The sequence below is a fragment of the Lissotriton helveticus genome, chromosome 2_1 (genome assembly GCF_964261635.1).
Source record: "Lissotriton helveticus chromosome 2_1, aLisHel1.1, whole genome shotgun sequence".
NCBI classification, from domain to species: domain Eukaryota; kingdom Metazoa; phylum Chordata; class Amphibia; order Caudata; family Salamandridae; genus Lissotriton; species Lissotriton helveticus.
The window spans coordinates 660,076,952-660,097,502 of NC_136059.1; the positions used below are offsets into that span (position 1 = coordinate 660,076,952).

Consider the following 20,551-nt stretch of genomic DNA (forward strand, 5'->3'; position numbering starts at 1 on the left):
ACATTTAAGCAGTCACAGGGAAAGGAAAAGCAATTTTAAAGTTTCAGGAATAACCAGCACAAAGTGTCTTCTTACCACCTTCTGGCCTTTTGTTCACTGGGATATTGGGCACAGGGAACCTTGGGCTAACAAAATGGAGTGGCTGTCTTGGGGTTCCCTCAACAAACCTTAAGGGGCTTGGGCTGGTAGAGAAAAAACTGTTATCTTTGCCCAGTCATGTATCGCTAACAATGACCAATAACAGACATTCTAGAAAATTTGCTTGTTTGATGATGCCAGCTGGGGTTTTTGATATTTTGGAAGAGCAAGTGTCTTGTATTTGGGCATGAGATGCTTAGTTGAATGAAGAAAACGTAAACCCAGATTAGTAAACCATGAACAATGCTAGTGTAACGATACAAGCACAATCATATGTGATTTAGTTTCTTGGTAACCAGTTACACTTGACAGACAGGTGTTACAAGTGTTAAACAATGTGGAGTCTGTTTCTTGAATCTTGTGCAGAATGTGCAATGTATGCATTTGCAAAGCTAATGTAGCTCACCATTTGAATGCAAGGTTACAATTTCAAATGCCCAAAACTGCACTGGAAATTGTGATTAGATTTTTCGGATCACAAATAGCACATAGCAACCCTTGCGAATTGTAAGTGAAAGAGGATGGCAAAAATGCCATCACCCAAGTTTTTGTTTCCGTTGGTATATTCTATCATTAGTTCACCATTTCAAGATAGCCAGTACATTGCTTTCAACGCATCTACCATCGCAGAACAGTGAAAGATTAGGCAAATATAGAATAATGCATTTAAATATGGCCATCACGCGTGTACACATTTTGAAAGTTTTCATCTTACTTTACCATATCAAGATGGCACAGCACACCAGACACCTTAGAGCAGTAAAGAATGAAAAGAATGAGATTGAGAAGAAAACATTCAATGCACACAAACATACGCACATGGGTGGCTATTTTTAAATACTTTTGTAATGATTTGTTAGTGTTGTAAATCTGGTAACTGGTTGAGGGGTGTGAAACCCTACTCAAGAAGCAACTACAACTATTGCCAGGGGGAAGTCACAAGCAAACCCCAAATTAACCTGTGCTTAACCCCCTCGTAGCTTGACATAGAGCAGCTGAGGGCAAACTTAGAGGCAATGGGAAAGTACTTATGAATAGCAAAATGATGATGCACAGAATGCTGAACATATTAAACATTCACACCCAGTCACAGATCTGGGTTAAATCCATCATTTGTGTGCTTACCATGCCACCCCAGGTTGGACCCAGCTGTATGCACATCAGTCTTGACCCTTCTCCGGATGGGAACAGTCCTGCCAAACTACAAGCCAGGTCCTACCTGGACCGGAAACAAGCATGCTGGGACTGGTTTCAGTGCATCACCCCTCATCAGCAAGCCTAGCTTGAATCCAGTGACACAGTGAGCAGAGGACCCAAGCCTGGGCATACCCTTCCCACTTATAGCTACTACAGCAACACTGAATGCTGAACATATCAAACCTTAACCCCGGTCACAGATGTGGGTTAAATCCATAATTTATTTGCTCACAGGCCTCCCCAGTTTGGACCCAGTCATATGCAAAACTGTCTTGACCTTGCTCCACAGGACGCTGTGTGGCTCCAATGAGAGTTCCTGCATTGGGGATGCGGTCACGCAGCAGTTACGATGGAGAGGTCGGTGAGGCAATGTGTTGCTCTGTGGTTCCAATTCTGCTGCATCAGTTTTGCTGAGACTACAGTTTGGCTGGCAAAGCACTGTCAGTCCCACTTCCAAGGGTCCAGGTGGCACCACTTGGGAGGGCAGAACTCACAGTTGGCAGAGTCCAGGTGCTGGGTTCAAGGTTGTTGGAGCTTATCTCCATATGAGGTTCTGATCGGAAGGCCAGCCAACTAGCCCTTAAAGCCACTCTGGTGGCCTTGGGTTCAATATACAGGTCCAGTCCTTCGCACTCAGTAAGGAGGGCAACAGGTCAGCAAGGTGGCAGCCCTTCTTGAAGCAAAGCAACACAGCAGTCCTTCTTCTAAGCCTTCCACAGGTCCATATGTGTTCTGAAGTACCGGGTCTGAGGGTCCATTATTTATACCTGGGGCTAGTTTGAAGTAGCAGAAGGGTCTAGAAGTTTTCACCCCCTGAGGTGTCCGTCACCCCATCCTTCCTGCCCTGACTCCAGCCTGCCTGGGGACACAAACACTAGTGGCAAACCCTTTGTGAGTGTGTTTAGGCAGAGCCTTTTCTGATACAGAAGTGTGGTAGGTGACAGCTCCTCCCTCTTGTTGAGTCAGTGTGCCCCAACTTGCCAACACTTAGCCTCCCCTTGTTCCACTGTCCGGTAGAAATACACAAAGATCTAACTACCAGCTACGCACTAGCATGTGATCGAGGAAGCAGGCTGTAGACTCTAAATGGTTAGGACAAGAAAATATTCTCTTTCTAAAAGGGGAATTTTCGGAATTTTGGCTTAAAATTCAACTTTATCATTAAAGAGGGCTTTAAATTACAATTCTGTCGACAGCAAACTCGAATTGTCCACCTGCTCCCACTTGAAAGTTATCACTCATTAAATGTAATAAAGAAGCAGAGTGTTATTCTATTAGAGATGTAGGCCTTGCAGAAATGATAAACGAATGTTAAAGTTTTTCAATAATACCAGGACATGTAAAATGTAAAAGTACATGCTTTTTAAATACACTGCACCCTGACCTCTGGCGCCTTACATATAGGTCACCTAGGGTGGGACATATGTATTAATAAAAAGGAAGGTTTGGGCCTGGCAAAAGGTGTACTTTGCCAAGTCAAAATGGTAGTTTAAAACTGCACACACAAGCTGTAACAGCAGGCTAAGACATGCTTAAATGGCTACTCAAGTTGGTGGCACACTCAGTGCTGCAGGACCACTAATACTATTCAGTTTACAGGCCTTCAGTATATATAGTACTACTCTACTATAGACTTACAAGTAAATTAAATTTGCCAATTGGGTATAAACCAATTCTGCCATCTATTGAGTCCTTTAGCACTGGTTAGCAGTAAACAAAGTCCTAAGGCCAACAAAACGAGCTCAGCAAAAAGAGGATGGGAGAAGAAAAAGAGTTTGGGGAAAAACCACCCTAAGGCTAACATGTCGAACAGCATCCCAAGATGGCCAATGTGTAGAAAGAAACACGTCAGTCATCGTGTAAACAGTAAAGAATGAGAAATTGCAAGAAAAAATAAAAAAGGATGGCCTTCAAAGCACTGCCTGCATGGGATACAACAGTAATGAGCACCTCCTTAGCAATGTTTCGGGAGCTACTAGGCCTTTAAAAAAGGGAGAAAGTTAAATTAGAGTTTGCAATCATGAAAAATACTTTTAAAAATTCATCCATTGGTCGAACAGCCTTGACACGATAGAGGACTAGGTGTATGCACAATAAAACACTGTCACTCATTTACGTTATTCACAATTTTCTAAGTGGATTGACCTGTTGCCGCATGCTGTATGCTCCAGTGAGTTTACAAAATGTGAATGACAGTTTAACTGACCAATGGCTGAAGACCACTGGCCCAAAGCCCCTTTATGTATATATGCCTCTCTAAGAGGCCAGACGTAGAAATGTGACACAATTTTTTCTGAACTCTTCTGCTCCCCTGGTGCTCTTGAAACTGCCAACAGCTGTTCACAACATTCATCAGTCAGAACTTCTCAGCTCAACTGATATTCAGCAGAAGGGGCGTCTGAGTACTATTTTCCATTTGCATTCCACGGGTATGCAAATGAAGACATACATTAACACGTGTGATATTATGTATGTGAAAACAGCCACCTTAAACTGATATCAACTCAAAACAATGAATGTTGAGGCATATAAATGAACATTTAATGTAATCAACCACATGTTGTTGAAAACAAGTTGGCCCAAATACATGGACTTAAATCTGGAGAGCGGGCACAAGATCAACGTTTCCGGGACCAATGGCATGCCAGTGTAGGTAAATGTGTCTCCGCCATGTGTTTCAATGAATCTTCGTTCAGTCGTGCACACGTATTCTCTCATTTGCTATTTTCCTTCTGCGCAGTAATATATTCAAGGTGGGTTGAGAATCTGAAGCCGGTGCGAAATACGACAAAGGACATATCTCAGTTTACCCGCCCATTTTCTGATTATCTCGAATATTTGCATTCTGAATCATGTAGCTGCACGTGTTCATACCCACCATGTGTAGGTTGAATTTGCATAAAAATATGTTAGACGCTGCACGTGGGCACACCCCGTTTAAGGACACCATTTCTTAACTGTATTAAAAGGTTCGAGACCATGTTGTGCTTCATAGATACTTGAATTAATTGCAGATAAGTAGGATGCTGCGAACAAAGGGGCAGATTTATGATGAGTGACGCAACTCTCCCGCAACGTAGAGTTGCGTCAAAAGTCTTGCGCCGTCGCAGCGACGACGCAAGTCAATGGGGAAGCGCCAAATCAATGAGTGAACGCAGCGTGTCGCAACTTGCCAATGTGCGTCAGATGACGTGACGTACGTGCCGCAAAAGTGCCGCAAGTCAGCCTGACGCAACGTAAGGAAAAGTCACGTAACTTTTTTTGCGACACGCAACGCCATTGCGGCGCCGGCGCAACACTCTAAAGTGCGGGATGCGTTAAAAGGCAGCTGGATACGTGACGCAAATTGCTGTTGCGATAGCTGTGGATCACAGAAGAGAAATGGAAGAAGCACATACCAGCAGCCAGGACCCCCAGGAAACTCCTGCAAGCAAAAGTCCAGAGGCACAGGCTGACGCCAAACGTAAACGCAAGTCTAATTTTAGCCATGAGGAGAATGAAATCCTGGTGGCAGAGGTCACCAGGTACCAGCATCAGCTGTTCATTAATTCAAAGTTGCCCCATGGCAAAAAGGAGGCAATCTGGAAGCAAATTGTTCACAAAATAAACAGTGTAGGACAGGCCAAGAGGACAGTCATTGACTGTAAAAAAAGGTGGCATGATTACAAGCGCCGCACCAAAGAAAAACTAGCGGCAAACCGCAAGGCAGCCTTTGCAACAGGAGGAGGCAGCCCAGCAGACCAGGAGGACCTTGACGAACTAGAGGAGCAAGTGGCACAAGTCATCCCGGAAGAAATAGTAATAGGAATTTCCGGTCAGGACAGTGTCACAAGAGAAACGACAGAACACACAACAGGTAAGTACAAATAAGTGTGCATATCCCTGTGATGGGTGATGGTGTCAATAGCAGCTATAAATGTTCTCACTCCCACGATAGTTCAAGTATTATTTTAAACAATGACAATGACTACAATAGTCAGTCACACTAATGCGTAAATGCATATGTAAATCAGAATTCATTAATGTCATCTCATTATTATCGTAGCGCTTACTGCGTGATTGTTAATTGGCTGTGTTTTCATTTGCCCATTGCTGCCTTCAATTCATTGTGCCTCATAACATTGTTTGCATAGTGTTTCACTGCAAGACTGGTCATCATTAATTATTGATCTGTGCACTGCTTGCTTTGCCTACTACTATTTATTTACTGCCTGGTTGTGCTGGTGACACTGTCCATTTAATAGTGATTGTCTGGTTGCCCTACAATCTTGTCCTGTTTCAGTTTTTGCTTGCTGCCATTGAGTTGTATGTTTGTTGTGCCTCCCAGCCCGGCTCTCCAACCCGCTCCCGCATCCCAGCTGCTCCCCGCTTGCTATGCACCCCAGCACCATCCACTTATGTCACAACAGCCTACGCGCAGGGTACACGTGCAGTATAAGCGCCCTATGTGTGCTGAAGGTGTGCCAAAGGTAAGCCTGTCTACACCCGTCTGCACCTTGACTGTGCCCAGCGCCAGACCCCCCTGTCCCCTCTAAAACCCACTCCATCTGCATCACGTATGATGCTGCTATCCTCTCTGCATGGAACTCCGGCCGTCTCACAGACAGCTACAAAGCCACACCAGGACTCACCCATGGACCCTTCACCTGCCACTCCTGCAAGTTGAACCGCATCAGGACCCACACCAAATCCTCACACTTCAAACTGAGCTCCATAACTAATCTCCTGAAGTGTATCATGCTGAACACCTGCTCAGTTCAGACACATGCAACTGAACTTTGGAACCTACTCAACACCACATTGCCAGACATTGCGGGGCAGATTAATGTTAACTGGCGCATCCCCAGGGATGCACCAGTTAACATGTGCCACAGTGCGCCACTGCTCCGCCACCCATGGTGCGCAGCATTTATGATGCGGCGCACCATGGTGCAAGTTAGTGAAGATGCTTGACGCATCTATTGGCGTACGGGCGGCGTATTGCAGGAGTCATGTCGCAAGTGTGACCTGACTCCCACAATGCACAGGAGCCAGCTCTTCAATGCATGGTGTGTCACCCTTGCGCCTGTTTCAAGCAGGCGTAAGGAATTGATGTACAAAGTGACAGAGTGAAATCTCATCGATTGTACTCAGCCACTTTTAGGAGGCGTTCCATGCCCAGGAATGCCCCCCCCCCCCCTGTGCAGGAACGCCTCCTCATGGCGCAGGGCTTTCCAACGTGACGCATCTCCTAGATGCATCACGTTGTAAATAGGGTGCATTGTTTGTGCCGCCGTTGCATCACATTAGGTGACGCAATTGCGGCGCAAGGAGGCGCACGGGCCTCATAAATCTGCACCACAATTTATTACAGAAACCTGGATGAAGGGACGTCAGTGCCCAACATGACCATAGCCATCACAAACGGCTAATAAATCATCCAAAAGGACTGCATCAACAAAACAGGAGGAGGCATCTCCATTGGCCATAAGAAAACGATCTGCATCACAACCAGTTCTGACAACTCCCTCGCAGCTGCTGAACACCGTCACTTCCAAATGCACATCGACCCCAAGACCACACTCAGAGGCACCCTCATCTACAGACCACCTCGACCCTGCACACAATGTAGCAAAGACATCATAGACTGCATCAGCCCACACGCCCTCCCCTCTAAGGACTACATAGAACTGGGAGTCCTCAACTTCCACCTGGAAAAGAACACCAACACCAACTCCACCACTCTTCTGGACAACCTTGCAAATGTTGGAGTCAAACAGCTTGTTCACACCCCCACCCACAATGCCGGGCACACGCTCAACACAATCTTCTCCTCTACTGAGCACATCTCCTTAATACACCCCAGAGGACTCCATTGGACTGACCTCTGCTGCATTCACTTCAAATAGAAAAAGACCACAAACCAGAAACACCCACAATCAATCCCCCGCAGAAATGGGAATAAAAGTACCACTGACCACATCGCTTTACCAAAACCCTCCTACCAAATCATTGGACCCAAACCAAGGAGCCATCAACCTCACACAATGGATCAACGAAAGCGGTGACAAAGTAGCACCCTTGAAAATCCATCAATTCATATAAGGTAGCAAAAAAAAAAAACCCTAGTCCACTGATGAGCTCAAGGAATGGAAGAAGATCTGTTTGTAGCCTTACAAAAACATTTCTCACAATTAATAACCACTGAGAACCTGGCCACCTTCAAGAATGCCACCCGCAAACATCACCAACTGATCCAAACCACTAACAAATCATCCTCCAAGGATTGACTCCACAACAACGACCACAACACCAAGGTACAATTCCACATTGTCAAACTGTCTACAACCCCACTGCCGGTACCAATGACATCACTCCCTCTCAAGACCTCTGCGACTCTCTAGCTTCGTTCTTACACAACACGATTGCTGACATACATAACACCTTTGGGAATCAGTCCACCCCACCCACCTGCAAACAGAAACACCCACCAACAACCTATTCGCCTGGAACACCATCACCACTTAAGGCACCATCCACCTGATGATGATAGCCAACGAACCATTGTCCACACCACATCATCAACTAAGCACACTCCATTATCGTGCACCATCTCCGAGATGTCATCAACTGCTCCCTCAACTCTGCTAGCTTCATGGAATTTTGAAAACATGTGGAACTCAGCACCCTCCTGAAGAAACCCACAGCAGACAACACAGAAGTTAAGAGTTACCGCCCCATTCCACTCCTCCCTTTCCCTGCCAAAGTCATTGAGCAAACCGTCAACAGTCAGCTCCCACATTGGGTTTGGGTCTACCTCAATGGCTCACAGCACTTTTCAGCAACAACCCTGCACCACACCATCCCATGTTGGATTCAAAATGTCAGACGAGCTTTGCTACCATGAGTATTGAATTATTCTGTGAAAAATTAATTTTGGTATGCCATTGTGTTCTATGTGTGTACAATGATATGATATGCACACTGCAATTGCTCATGAAAGATCATGCACTCAGTACTGTAGACCATATATCTTCCTCAGACTTTGTGTCTGTATGGCCATGGCATTTGTTGCATCAGTGTCAACTGTCATTTGTTGTGTATTTGGGGCCTGGGTAGTTAATTTTCAACTACACCCAATGTCAGTTACCTTGTCATCATTGTAGGTTGACTCATACAATCATTCATAAAATGGTAGTGACATAAGAGATTGTGTTCAATAATGGCATACAATATGTTGGAAATGTGTATTGTACTCAGTCATTGCTTGAATGCAATGTAAAGAATAATGTGTACAAAGCAGTCTGTCTGTCACTCTCAATTGTAGACTATTGTAAATCCAGTCTTGACAAAAAATATTCCAACAATATCCCAAACAAACAGTGTGTCCTTTGCTTGTGATAGGCAGGCATACAAAAAACATGACATGAAGAGGGTGTGTGAGACTGTGAGTGAGTACCTGTACCCATGGGCTGCAATGTAGATAATGTCTACAATTAGGCATATCAATTCTATGTATTGGAAGTAGACAAACACCCTGTATTCACACAACCAATTTACTATAGCAGTGTTGACCAATGAGTGCACACGTCATTGCTCTGATTAAACATTTCTACAATTAAACATCCCAACACTACTAACACATGTGCACATTTTTTCCTAGTGGATGCTGCATCAACTGCACAACAACTGGATGACATCATTGTCTCGGATGATATGGAAGAAAATCCTCCTAACATTCACACTGACACACATGAGGTGGAAAGAAGCATCATACGGTCCCCCACACCCCCTCCACAGTCTGACAACGATGTGGTTGCTGCTGAAGGTGAAACTTTAACACCAACACCACCTGTACCGTCCACAACAAACATTATTAATGAGTGGCAGAACACACAACGAGAGTTCCAAAGTTCTGCTGTAAGTGTTCAGCGGGAACTCCTCAGTGAGCTACATGTGGCATTGCCAAGTATCGCTACCATCCTGCGATCCATACTACAAAGTATAAATCCAGATTTGGCAAACATTGGCACAGATGAAGGCACTTCCACACAAACACCAGGATTATCACAATCTCTGGGAAACATATCTAAGATCATGAGTGAGAGGCATGTTCAAATGCCACCACAAAATGCAAGCAGGGAAATAGCCCAGCACCTGCAAGATATTGTGAACCAAATGAGAGACATGCAGCAACGTCAAGACCTCTTCCTGTCATCCATGACAGCTTTTCATTCAGACTTGCTGACGGTCATCAAAAACCAGCAAATGTTGCTGAATGCACAAAGGGATAATGTAACCTCTAGGGAAGATGTGTACACTCAAACATCCTCTGCCATTGCTGCTGGAAGCAGTAGCACACCATGCCCTGCAGTGACTCAAGAAAGTGAAGACTCAGAAGATGAATTTTCCATAAAAATACAAAGGAAGAGAGGACTGTAAATTACTATTGCACACAGGTGTCCCAGGACAACACACTAAACTTTTCACTGAGGAGAACAATGTCTGACATTACACACCTGTCTTACAAAAAATGTGTCACAACTCAATGTTCAGGCATGAAACACTCAAGCAATACACATTCTGAAATTAAGAATGTGTAAATCACAATCTCATCCCTCAAATAAAATGTTGTTTGATAAACACAGTCAAACTTGTCAACAAGTTCTTCATGACCACCTGTGTGTCCATAACACTGTTCAATTGTGTCAAGTGTGTAACATGTAATGATTGTACTGTGTACATTTTGGGATGAGAAAAGTACACACATGTGGAACAGAAATAGAAATATTTGCAAAAGTGATTACACTGTGATAATAATCTTGTAATGTCAAACTTTAGGGTGACATAATTTGGTAAAAAATACAATTATTTAATAATGTACAGCTGGGTATTGCAAACACTCCTTTGCAAACACATCAATTGGGCCATATAGAAGTGCATGTTGCATTCATGTGCCCTACCCTGTGGTAATGCTACAATATTGGTCATGTGCCTGTGTAGGCACCATAGTCGCATTAGTCATGGTACACTGAGTAGTACATGGAATAAGACAACTACACTAATGTTCACCATCACCACACAAGAAGTGTCACAACTGGCTTTGCACCCAAACCAAACATGCTGTACACTGAAGCACAACCTCTTACACAATGCGAAGTGTAGTATGGAAAGGTGATCAATGTGCCACTCTCTGTAACCCCTACTGTGCTGCACCATGCAGATGGAATAGCAGGATGAAGATCTCATTGTAAAGCTTGCTTTCTGTGCAATGCATGGGTTAAGTGGAGTCAACACACACAGTAACTCACATGTAATCATACTATATCAAATACAATATTGCAATGATAATGCTGGACTGACAAGGGCATCATTGGTTGAGGGATGTATGTTTGCAAGTTGTCTCAGTTCATATCTGTGCTGTGTTCAACACATACATCAAATACACTACACTACCAATGTGAAAGTACGCTGGCATAGTGGACATAGCACTGGAATGGGCAAATTGGTTCTTACCTGCCACAACCTTTCTTGTAATGCATACACTCTTCAACCTCCATGTTTCACTTACTTAAACTCGTTGTGTTACATGGTGCAATTCTCACTACAACAACATTTTCATTACATCAGTAAACATTACCTGCAATGTGTGTCATGTGATGGATGAAAGTATAGTCATACACACTTGTAAGCTTCACTCTGAAATCACTGTGTCCAGGATGCACATTATCTTAGGATTGAATCTTGTAGGTGGTGCAGGGTGGCTCACCGCCGACTGCACCAGGTCAATGCTACTAAGTCTACATCATTTGATCTAGTTTGATGTCCTAGCCCCTACACTGCTGTAGAGCCATTGTCAGGCCACATATCTGTGAGTATTGCAAGCCTATGCTAGAGAGCTGGTGATCGGCCCCCTACTTCAGCTGGGGATGGCCTCTGAGGACAACTCACTAGATTGCAGATAGTCCATGCTCATGATGTATCTACGAAGATTGACCTGGATACTGCCCACTTTACTCCTCTTGCATATTGTGCCTTACATTCATCAAGATCGGGCATGATTTATTTACACCCGTTACACTGCACGCAATGTATGGCAATTGTTATGAATTGTGGGAGAGACCTATGATGAGGAGAGGATGCCAGTGATCCACTTAGTGGGTGTATCAAAAGCCTTCAGTGGTCTCATCTATTCTGAATAATGAGGGCCTTAGAATGTGGGGAGTGTCATCTGAGATGCAAAGACAGGTTGTATTCATTGGCAAGCACAAGGGTGGTGGTTGGGCGGGGGTCTCCTTGTGATATCCAGTGGGGCAGGGTACTAGTCAGGGTTGTTCCTTGTCCACGCTGTTGTTTCCTATTGACATTTAACTGTTGTCACCATGCATATAATATCACTGTATGCTGAGGATCCGTAGATGCATATGATGGATGCCGAGTATGCCTTGGAATGGGTGCGTTAGCTACAATCTACCCGAGCTCCACCCCACTGCACAATAGTGAATAACTACAGGGTAAGTGTTGGACATTCCTCTATCACTTTGGCTGAGCGGTGTTTAGGAGGTGGCAGACATGACCTCACAATCTCCCTTCAAATTACAAGAGCAGACCTAAGTGATGTCCCCATATACCTTGGCTCAATGAACTTCTTGCCCTGGTGAGTGAAAGCGGTGACAACATTCCTGGCAATTGTGCCCTGAGGCACCGTATGTATTGTGGGGGACATGGTCAACACTGGCCAGGCGGTAGAGTCTGTGTTTAAAATGCGGGGAGAGACCTCAAGAACATTGTTAGAGGCCATCTGCTTGAAGTTGGAATGCATGCAAATAGGTGCATGACATATTCAACAAGATTTGACATCACAGGTATTGCCAGCACATGTACTCACAGATGCAGCTTCAACATAGCAAGAACATAATAATGACATGCACGCAAACATGAAACTTTATCCATTCAATGTGTCAACTTACTCACACTTCTAACACAGTAAATGCAGTACTTAAAACAAGAGATCACAAAGTATGTAAGTAGAAAAATCAAATAAAATTTACTTCTCAAACACAACAGTAAAAATATCTACATTACTTAAAAATCACATTTAATCCTAAAATACCTAACCCTATCTAAACTATCTAAACTTAACCTAACCTAACTTATCTTAACCTATCTAACTTACATAACTATGCCCTAACTTACTTAGCCTAAAATTACCTAGCTTGACGCAGGACAAGTAAACATCAGCCCCCACCCCCCTTAACACATAAATGCACAAGAGACATACACATACTTATCCTAAACATAAACTACACACAAATCTAATAAAACCACAAATATATATTTTTTTTCATTTTTTTTTTTTTTTAAATTTAAACACATATAACACATCTAAGAAAACCCACCCACCCAAATAGAAAATGTAAAACCCAGCAACTACGTAATTTAAATTAAGAAATAGAAAAATGAAAACTAACTAACTACCTAAACTATCTATCTAAACCTATATAAAATATTAAAAACAAATAACCTTCAACATTTCACTATGAACTAAAAGAAATTGTCCACACATTGCCAGATATGCATCAAATCATAGAAATGATGTGGTCCAATGTCAGTTGCACCCTGTTGAGTTTGGTGTCTAATGCCAACATTTTCGCCTCCAAATTATCCACTTTCCTGTCAATGGCAGCCAACATTGTAGCATCAACAGTTGCTGCCGTGCCTCCAGTGGATGATGCTGCTTGTGGGGCGGCAGCAGCACCACCTGCATGTGTTGACGGAACATGTGCTTTTATTTTATCTCCACTTTTGCCTTTCGATGACTTAATGACCCATGTTTTCGCCAACTTCCTCTTCTGGTATTGGCGCCCCGACCAACGAAATGCCTTAGCAATGGCAAGTATATGTCCATACCGAGCTTTCCGGATGCGGAAAGCCCGCTCCTCCGCTGCATTCATGTTATCTGTATGGAAAAAGGGAACATGTGTAAGCCAAGCAGTACATGATGGACATCAGCATGACCTAAGTTGTACAATCAAAAGAGTGAATGGAAAGTGTCATGAAAATAAGACCACCACTCTTGTGATGACACACTGCAAAATTGCCATCTAGCATATACATCCAAAGTCACATGACCACGGGCCACTAGGTGGTGGCCAAGTCTAATGACTGCCATGAAATGACACACCAGCATCTGGCCACATACATACTGTCAAGTATAACAGATGTGCTTGTCTGCTCAAGCGTGGCCTTGGTATCCCACGCTGGTTTATGTAGAACCATCTTGTCTTACCTGTTCATATTGCAAAAGATACTTGTGAGGGTATCATAGCCGCATGCATCCTTGAGTAGAAGGAATGCAAGTTGAGAGGATGGGAGAGATCACATTGGGTGAGGCATGGATACATTGTAATGGAAGAGCACGCTGTCTTAAGTCAAAGGTATATGTGTGACAATATAAAGCACGATACACAGGAGGTGCCCGTAGTTAAGGGTAAAATCCCCATGTTGGATATAATTGTAATCCAATGAAAGGCAAAGCAGATAGGTATGTGTACACACTCATCTCATTTGGATTCATATAGTGGCCGCTGATACACATAGTGGCCAGTTACAGGTTTGGGAAGCAAAGGCACAGGCTTTCTTTGAACACCGTGTACGAGGAGCAGGTGCACTCTCTTGGTAGGGATATAATGGATGTGGAAGTCCGGTGCGGTGTAAAAGAAGTGGCCCTGAACAAAACCCCTGTGGGCTGATGGTCTCACCATCAACCTTGACTAGGGTAATGTCAACATTCTTGCACCTCAGATGCCATTGATGTTTATGGGGGCTGGCCAACTGGGGATGCTGCTGTCTACGACTAGGTTAGCTATTACTATCCCTTTCCTCATACAGTGTGAAGTCCAAAGTGAGTTTTGTGGGTACTGTCCCCTAACCATGCTGACCATGGATGATGTGATGACAAATCTCATCCTGTATGCACAAGTATTCACACACCTGTTACACTTGGTACACCCTGATCAGGCTGGTTTCATCCCTACCAGCAATATGGCCGTTAGTCTATGGAAGTTGATATAAATGTTGAACACAGACCATGCGGTGGACTATTGTGCAGAGGACCTTAATTGGATATAGCTAAATCATTACATTGCTCAGAGTGGCGCTACATGTTTGCTGTTAGGAGGGTTTTTGGGCTGGGAGTGGAAATTGTCCACTGGATAGTAAAATTGTATTTGTCAGGCATCCCCACAGTAAAGGTGTGATTATTCATGTCCTCCTAATACCCAGTAGGCCAAGAGGGTTGCCTGCTCTCCCCTCAGTAATTTGCTCTGGCTATCCAAACATGAGCAACTTGTTCTCAATTGTGTAGGGTCGTTTGTGGCCTGAGGCTCTCGGATCACACGTACTTTGTCTCTAAGAATGCGGATGACCTTTTGTTCTTTCACGTGGACGATGGGGAGGCATTGGAGGGGGTGCATGCTTTCAAAAACAGGTTTGAGACATCTCTATTACTGGGGGACACATGTTTACCATACCCAGGAATAACAAAGTGATGTCAATATGGTATGAGTCATGAGAGTGCATCGGAGTAGCATGCATTCTGGTCTACGTTGGTACGGTTGTAGGTGGGACGAGCGGCATTGGTGATGATGGTGGCACTTTCCTGTCTGTTGTCCTAGTACCATACATTGCTGGTGTGCATAGAATTCTGTGATATGTTGACTGTTATTACGGAAACTGGACGTAGAAGGGTGGCGTTGGAGACCCAGATGCAGCACAGGGCAGAGGGGGTAATTGCTGTCCCACATATTTTGTTTGTACTTATTGTCAATTCCATTGAAGGGGCTCACCCACGCAGTGGCGCAGGACTTAATGCAAGCTGAATATAAAATGGAACCAGAGGTGGGACGGCACGTCTCATCCTTAGTGATATTTATCACACAAGATAAGGATGGATTTATTGACTGAGTAAAAAATGACTCCGACACTTTGTAGTAAAAGGTACCATGGCACGATGGGAGTGCAATGCCCTCATGCCCCAGAGGTACCATTGCCCATGTGTACACCACTTTCACATGTGGGCGATTGGTTGGGCCTTGCTACATGGATGGAGATTGGCCTGTAGGGAGTGGTAGACCGGAATAGCAAGGGAGTTGTCCTGTAAATGGACAACGTGCAGGATACCTTTGGGCTGTCACGGGCTCATTACTTAATCCATACGCCCTTGGTTACTGCCATTCAGAGTGATGGTGGGATGGGCCTGTTTCAACCACCAGTGAATGCTGCATGGCAATATGTAAGGATTGGTGTGTGTACGATCAAGGCAGTAACCTCTTCATATAGGCTAATATTTCTGATTGCATAATGTGTGCCCTATGCACATGTTGTGGGATAGAATTTATTTTGTTCACTTACTGTGAGGACATTTACACAATGTAAAAGTATATATTGTAACACAAAATTAATCTGGATACAGCAACATGTCTGTAACATTTCAGAACCCACACTCGCACAACAAAATGGACAGGCAAAATCCTGGACTAGGGGTTGGTGTGGGCCAAATGATAAATACGTTTGCTTCAGCAGATCCTGGTGTGGACCAGTGTCATTACACGGAGGGATGCTGTGCTTACATGTGCGAGGAGTGACGGTGCGATTTTGATGCAGCATGCACAAAGTATTACACATTGAAAAGGCACTACATGCACTGTGGGCATCTTAAGTTTTGCTAATATCACTGAGGGCCTGATTTATGATGCGGTTGCGCCGTGGTTGCGTCATTTTATTCAACACAACAGCGGCACAAACAATGGGCCCTATTCACAATGTGACACATCTAGGACATGCGTCACTTTGTAAAGCCCTGCGCCATAAGGAGGCGTTCCTGTGCAGGGGGGGGGGCCTTCCTGCGTAGGAAAGCCTCTTGAAAGTGGCTGATTGAAATATATGAGATTTCACTCAGTCTCTTTCTGGCCAATGCTGCCTCAAAATCCTGCGGCAGCTTGAAGCTGGCGTTGGTCTCGATGCAGCATTGTGTAGATGGGCCACCCCCAAGCCTTGCTGGAGCTGCATTGCGCTTGCGACGCAACTCCAGCAATGCGCCACATTTTCAGCACAGATGTGTCACACATCTGTGGCGTTTGCGGCCCATGGTGCAACGCTATGTTAAAGCGCCTAACCATGGGTGGGGACCTGTGGCGCACTATGGCGCACATTAAGTGGCGCATCCCTGGGGATGCAACAGCGAACATAAATCTCACCCTTACTGATTTGTAGGTGTACGTGTCTTGTAAAACAGTGATTGTGAACAAACGTAGAAAGCCATTTGCTTCCACAGTACACCTGATTTAGAGCTTACACACACTGCAACCCTGGTACCACAGCCTGTAATAATCATTCACACAACACATTCACTAAACACACGTAGTGAGCACTGTGTTCAGCATGCCTTACTGCACAGATGTACGTGTAAAGAATTTGCTTTTTCATGTTGCATTCTGCTCCCTCAGTGTCAAAAAGAAACAGGCATTGACTGTTACTTTGTTCCTAGGGTAATGGGCTGTCTGACACATATGTGCCTTTCATTTTGTCCATGCATGATTCAACTTCTGTCACAAACACTCACAAAATGTTACATTCACTTTGAGGGTGTCAGCAAAGATTTGATACAAGTGGATGCATTGAGCATGCCATAGTTGGGCACATACACAGTGCATCTTGCTCCCACACACATTACTTCAATCTGTAGGAATTAAAACATTTACTCACTGGTTGCATTGGGGTCCTCGAAGCTGTCGATCTCCCCCTGCGTGTATGGCGGCGGACCACCTACAAACAATGTGCAAATATGTACATTAATGCATGGCATTATAAATTCAAAATATTGTAGCGGGCAGATTGTACGGTAACATATGCATGTCATTTATAGTCTTTTACTACCCTTTCATGTGTCCTACAAAATGTATGTAGGAAATGTACATGGACTCTGGTAATGCATGTTGACCTCCACATGAGTGTACATTGTTTGATCATGTTTGACAACTCACCCCCCCGTGTAAACAGCTCACGTTCTGATGCAAATACCCCTGTGGTCCAGCCCACTTGATCCCATTCCCCATCCCCAGCATCCCGCCTCCCAGCAGCTTTGCCTTCCCAGCTAACATTGTAATGCCATTAGGTGGGTGGCGGAAGGCGCGCATAAGGCAAGCCCATATGCACATGTCTGGAGGCTGGCCAGCATCAGATTCCATGGACCACGCAAATTCCACAACAGCACACTCCTCAGTGACACAAGCAGCCTCCACATACTCATGGCATGCCAAAACCACTACACTTTGAAGGACACCCTGAAACGGTCCCACATACCTTGCTTGAACCACACATGCAGGTTCACCTGTGAGCGGACCACCAAATGTCAAAATACTGAACACACACACCTCCACAGCATACTCCACTACACCTGCTCTGCTACATTACACGCTGGTCTGCACTTGGATCTGCAAGACACCTCTGCCCCAGATGTGGCCTTCAAGAGTGACACCTGTTGGAACAACTCCTTGCCCAACAACATTCCTATAGCCATCCCGGATGTATAGAAGATCACCTGCATGGATTGTCCCAATGGAAAACGAAGTTGAATAGGTATTGTAAACAATAATGCCATCACGTTTGTTAGCCATATAGACATCACCCTCCACACTGGCAAACAAATGCACTTGCAGATCCACAACAAAAACAACCTCACCCTCTGAGGGACACTAATTGACCCACCCCCTGGTTCCCTGGCTTAATGTATGAACTCCATTGCCAACCTTGCAAGCATCCATGCACTTGCCTTCATGGAATACATCATCCTTGTGGACTTCAACTTCCACCTTTACAAGAATTATGACGCCTACCCTGCCACCCTGATACACAACCTACCGAAACTTGGCCTCAGACAACTCCTCACAACACCCATCTACACCCCCATCCACACGCTGGACTACATCTTGTCCACAGGCACTACCTATACTCTTGGCCACATCTGCTACCTGGGTGAATGTTTCCACAATACAATGCAGTCCAGGATGACCAGAATACATATTGCCTAATTGACTGTTTAAAAGTACATGCATTCCTGTTTGTGATGTATATTTTATTACATTATACTGTAGTTAAATTAGTGAAAGGCAATACATATAATACTATCAGATCATTTAATGAATATAAATAAACATCAGTTCATTTGTTCATCCATGGTGTGCTGCATTGAAAATCATAGGCACCAATGCTGGGTGATCAGCCGCCCTACATACGTGGGGAAGCAATAATGAAGGCCTATTGCCTGTGGTGCATAACTTTTTACCCTTTTCAATGTAAGTCAACAGTGTTGCAAGGTGTGCATGGAAGAGGCCTGCGTTACATCCCTGCTGATATGCAGGGATTCACCTAAATAAGTAAGTGCGCCCCTTAATGTCTGTGATACGTCACAATCCTGTGTGAAATGCCAGGAGCCCTGAGGGTTTGACTTCAGCATTACGTCATCCAAGTATCATTTTGAACCCAACTCCACCATTGCTCCACCATGTCATCACAGTATTTCACACACATTGTTAAAAAATGTTGCGCCGAGATGCAGCTTACAAAGTGAAAGACAAATGCAGTGGACCAGGGAGGGACATGAGTGTTGGATGTGTGATGATGCTTCCCTGCATATTTGCAAATATGCACCACATCACAGTTATCAACATCTACTGGCATTGGTTGTCTTTTACTAGCCCACTGCACCACAAGTATGTCAGACTTTTCAACGTAGTGGTGGTGCAGAGTGGTGATACATATTTATGAGGAGAGGGACACCCACCCTGCGTGACTTCACCTCTCATTAAAAATACATACCCTTCACACGCAGCACTGTGCGTGGAAGGGGTGTTGCATGGATGTTGCTGTGGATGTTCACAGGCAACACCTTTGGAGGGAGACACATTTACAATTTTTAACAAAATGTTTAAGGTGGAGTGGCGTAGGAATGCTACGCCACACTAGAGGTGGGGTAGCAAGGCACATTGAGAAATGCTTCCATTTCTCCATGTGTGCTCCACTTTCAATGCCTGCTGCATTGCAAAGCACTCATTGAAAGTGGAAAAAGTGAAAAGATTTTTGTTGTACTGCATCTTGGCCCTCACTGTACTTACCATTTTCTCCCCATGGCGCAGGCATCCTTGCATCATAGTGCAAGGGTGCCTGCGCCAGTGCAGCGCAGGGGGATGCACAGACACACAACATATGATTCTCAATATGTTGCATCTCTGTGGTTTCTGAATTAACGCAGCACGGCGCAGGAATAACATTTGCCTTACCTTGTTGTAAATTTGAGGCATACTTTGCTTATCATTGAAACCTTTTATGGATCTGTACATTAGTGAGAATGACAACATGAGTAAAAAAATAAATGTACTCACCGGTTGGGCCTCCTACTTCCACTCCCAGATGGTCCAGGACATCACCCTCACGGCTAACAGTGTCCTGCCACCGGTGCTTGATCTGATGTACAGTACGCTGGATGGCGAACAATTGCTCCAGGTGTTCCTGTACAAGCTCCCATCTGCCTCTCCGCTCCTCCGTGGGGTAGCCTTGGCTCACACGGCCACCCATGGACACCATTCTCGGCAGATAATGTTGCACCAACCACAACAGCCCCCCAAACTCACTGTCTGTGAGGTTCTTGGACCTGCCAGACATAGTGTGCTCTGACAAATCTTCAAAATTAAAAATATTGTCAGAGACAAAAGGAAACTTAACCTAAAAGTGAGTTCTAAAAACTCAAAACCCCACCCCTATTAAAATACTAAATACCCCTAATGACACACACCCCTTGACACAAAATACAAAAAGATATACAAGACTAACAATAGACAGACCTAAAATTTAACAAACACACAAAGAACTCACAACAAGATACAGGGAAACACAACTCTCTGTCTCAATCTCTCCAAACACCTCCAACACCAAGCACACACCCAAAGAGACAAACAGAAAGTGAAAGCAAACTCCACTTCCTGGTTTGGATGATTCTAGAATGATGACATCACATCCTGCCGGCGTTGGGTCACGTTTTCATGATTTGCAACGCGCATTTCACGATGCGATATTATTTCTATAGCTAGGTAAAGTATTCCAGCAGATGCGTGACGTTTTCATATTTTGCGTGTTGCATCGCACGTTAACATGCATTTACAATCTGGAAAGCGGCACATTT

At 44.5% G+C, this 20,551-nt stretch overlaps 1 long non-coding RNA gene across 1 annotated transcript; it reads right to left on the reverse strand.

Annotated features, from left to right (window-relative positions):
• Positions 1-12,338: 12,338 nt before the first annotated feature.
• LOC144819465 (uncharacterized) lies at positions 12,339-20,292 on the reverse strand. Its single transcript, XR_013607386.1, has 2 exons — positions 17,080-20,292; positions 12,339-13,273 (listed from the first exon to the last, which is right to left on the reverse strand). It is a non-coding gene; the product is annotated as an uncharacterized LOC144819465 (long non-coding RNA).
• Positions 20,293-20,551: the final 259 nt, after the last annotated feature.